This window comes from Lactuca virosa, chromosome 4, assembly GCF_052849685.1.
Source record: "Lactuca virosa cultivar CGN04683 chromosome 4, Lactuca_virosa_CGN04683_v6, whole genome shotgun sequence".
Lineage (NCBI taxonomy): Eukaryota > Viridiplantae > Streptophyta > Magnoliopsida > Asterales > Asteraceae > Lactuca > Lactuca virosa.
In genome coordinates this window covers 314,925,999-314,929,981 of record NC_136429.1, presented here as the reverse complement: position 1 = coordinate 314,929,981, position 3,983 = coordinate 314,925,999, and positions in this window count along the sequence as shown.

Here is a 3,983-nt window from a genome sequence, read left to right as displayed (position 1 = left end):
TACACAAAGGCACGTTTTATAGCATCGAGTTACCAAATGCGTTTTCGTGCAATCAATGTATAACCAACTCATAGTAACAACTCATATCTCTAGGTTTGAAGAATATAAGATATTATCGTCTCATGATCACTCGTGATAAAATCCATGAAGTGATTCAAATGAGCACGGGTTGAATCCAATACTCAGAACTTATGAGCACTCATGAGTGTTGTAGCACCACTTGGTCCACCAACTTGGACCTCTACAAACCAACCCATGACAGTCTTGATTCATATCTACTTCCAACATATGACCGACTGTGGATGGTTTGAATAACTTAATCATTCAGGAAGAGCGACTTAGTTATTCTGGAAGTCAAAACATGCAAAGTGAACACAAGAATAAATGAATCAAATATGGTATCAAACCCTATGAATATAAATAAACACTTTTATTTATCACCATACTGATTACTCATTATTCATTGTTTCGGTTTTATCAACTTTATACTTGAATTAAAAACACTAGTTGTCCCGTGCTCCAAGCATGTACACTATGTTTTTCTTAAACAATAGCTTTGCCATATACCAAGTATGCACTCTATGTTTGTCTATCATCCTTACTTTGTGAAATAAACCAATTGAACATAATTTCAATGATTCTAATTTCACACTCCCAAATCCTTATCGAAAAATGTGAGAATTTCAAATTCCTATCATTTATCGAAATCTGTTTAGATTTTAAACTTATATGCACTGACCCTCTGGTAATGAATGTGTACAAAGTCACAAAACTTGTCAACAATCATTATAGGGCATTCCAATGAAGATCAAGTTCATGGAAATTAAGTCTCATATTCAAAGTACATAGCTTTGAACATGCTTCTTGCATTAAGTTTTTCTAATCTTACACAGATAACTTCCACCTATGGAGACAACTCCATATTCCCATTTTGACTACCCCTTCTGAACAAGAGTTGCCTCTTTTCAGATTAGGTCAATATGGTCCTTCCAAAGTTAATATTATACTTCCAACTGTTCTTGAGCAACCAATCTTTGGTAAAGCCTTAGATGGTCCTCGACAATTGCTTAATCATTTTAGTCATATCCAATTCTAGACCTTTTCCCTTCTTAATGCCTCTGGGCATTTGGAAAAATTTAGAAATGACAAATATTATAGCACATGCAATCGATCCTGTACCCAAAGCAAATGGTACACGATTCATGATGTCTCACATAAAGACATGATTCTAGACTAGTCTTTTGCTACAATATTTTTATTTGCCATGTTTTCAAAATTTGACTATGAAGAGGGATGCCGTAATCATAATCGAATTTTGAGAACACAATATATAGAATTTCCTTAAGTTGAACCAATCCAACATGAAATTCATATATATATTCTTGACTAAAGATGATTAAGGTCTCAATCTAAGCCTTTAGAACTGAAATGAAGTATATCCTCTCCCTTAATTATAGCAAAACAACTTTTTCAATCCCTGCAGCCTCACGAATTGAAACTTTTGTTTTCTATAATTAACATTGCTAACTTGCAACACTAACAATAATTATCATGCTTCCACTAACATGATGATTATTAGCATAACACTTATGCTCCCACTAGCTTTGACATGTACTCAGAAATCAGCTGGACTTCTAGAAATCAATACTTTATTGACTCTTTTACCAAAGTTCAGATTTCTGATATGAGATGCTTTGATAAAACTTTATCAAAATCAAACACCTTTCCTTAGATAGCATGCATGTGTGTCTAAACAATTTCAGAACTATGAAAAGGGATGCCGTAATCATAGTCTCAATTGTTTAGACCTTTTGCCATCTGCTTCAAATCTACTTGGTGGAAGTGTTTCCTCACCATCATTTTCATGAATCAGAGAGAAACCTTATGACCCTTAGATTTTATGGTGTATGTGTTCTTATCCATGTGAATCGTCAAAACCATAGTCACAAGACAAGGATAATGACAAATCCAAACTCATATGGACTGAACTTATGCAATCTTAACTTCTTGCCACCTGGCAGTACAGGGCCTGCCATTGCTTCCAAGTTGTTATGCAACCAATTGAGAACTTTCAGAACTCCTATGCAAAGCCAACTTTAACTGGAATGGGCACAGAATATGTCAACACGATAGGTTATAAACCTCAAGTCGTGTGCTAGTGAAGAACCTCAGGTTTTATTCTTGATTAGTTCTTGAAAATTTTTTTAGGATCTTTAAGACTCCCACTATCCTCTTGACATATAAGACTATCTTGCCAAATATTCAAGAGATAGTGCGGATTCTTTATCAAGACAAACACTTCACACAATTGGCCTTAGTTGGTCTTTGTTTTATCCAAAACATCACAACTTACCAATTTCAAATGTACAAGAGTAGGACACTTTTAGTCTTACATTTGACAAGTGTTTTAAACCTTTCTTTAAGATATGTCACTCAAGTTACAATCTTGGAGTATGACTCTAAGAATTGTTTTGGAACGAAGTATGACTCATCTTCCTGATCTAACCATTTCAACAATTCATAACTCCTCTTCTTAGTCATAAGAATGCACTAAGATGACCTTTAGAGGACTAATTGTGATATGATTTCTAAATCATTAAGATGATCACAAACATGATACTAAAGTACTCTCCCATCTTTTCAGATTTGAGAAACTTTTATCTTTCTGCCCAATTTGATTCTTCCCATTCGTTCTGCCATACATTGAGACTTTTCCAATGTTTCAGAATTATACTTAAACTTGTAAGTATAACCATATTTACTAAACTTTAGTAAATCAAATAGTCTTAACGAGCTTTGTGGTGGACATGACCATTGCACAAGAATGTGTACTCGATCCCTTTAGTCCTTCACTTGACTCACACATCCATGTGAACAAGTAATTAGTCTTGATTTTCCAATGCTTGAAAGTTCTCATTCATCATACTATTCAACTTGCATGATTCCAAGTTACGGTCCAATTGAAACTTGGGTGATGAGGAACTTTCCTGATTTGGTAAATTTAGACACTACCACAAATGAAAGAATCAAATCCATTTTCCAATATTGCTGTCAGTGGAATCATATAAGCAACAATTTTCCACAAATGTCATTGTAAGGATACTTCAAATAAATAAAATTAAACAATTTTCTTTTATTTTAAAACTTTGCGGAAAAACTTATCCTTACAATCCACATGGAAAATTGTTGTTATCTATTCCTTAGAAATATATCATAACTTCTTAAGCAACTGCTCAAAATTCTGATGCGATCGAAATCCACCTTCGCGATCAGAATCAGCATATACTTCCTTTAAGATTTCTCTCTATTCTTTGATTCTTAAAACATCAACATGTGACCCAGTCACATCATGTAATGAGGATCTCATAATAGAACTTAACAGAGTTAGATAATGGGTTCTACCTGATGTAGAGTCAAACTTATTGACTTTAACATCCTTAGGTAAATTTGGCAGCTTTGCAATCAACGTCCCTTCCTTTGGTAAAATAAACATATGGACCCTTTGGTAATGGGACTATCTCAGACTTAGCCTTTCTCTTTACCATTTGGTCAACCGGGTTGACTATGGTCAATCCCTTTCCATTGGGAAGAGAATGCTTTTTCTGGATTTCCAGTGTCACCATTGTCACTGTCCATAAAGTTTTTGGGAAGTTGATCTTCTAATCAAATTTGCTTTACTATCGTTCCAAATCATTGCTGATTCAGCAGCACCAAGCATATAGATATGATCATTAAGGTTCATGTCATAGTCTGTTTCATAGTAGTCCCAAAGGAACTCACTATGTGACTTAGAAAGTGATTGAACATCCAACTTTCTCAAGACTTTGACACCCAACTCTCCCGGCTTGTCAATATGTGACTTCATCTCTAAGATGTGATCACACATAGACCTTGCTTGCCATTAGGGCTTGAGTGACCTTGAACTTGTGGGTTAGGGAGAATAATTAGAGGAGGTGGAGGAAGAGAAGTATGACTTCCATGAG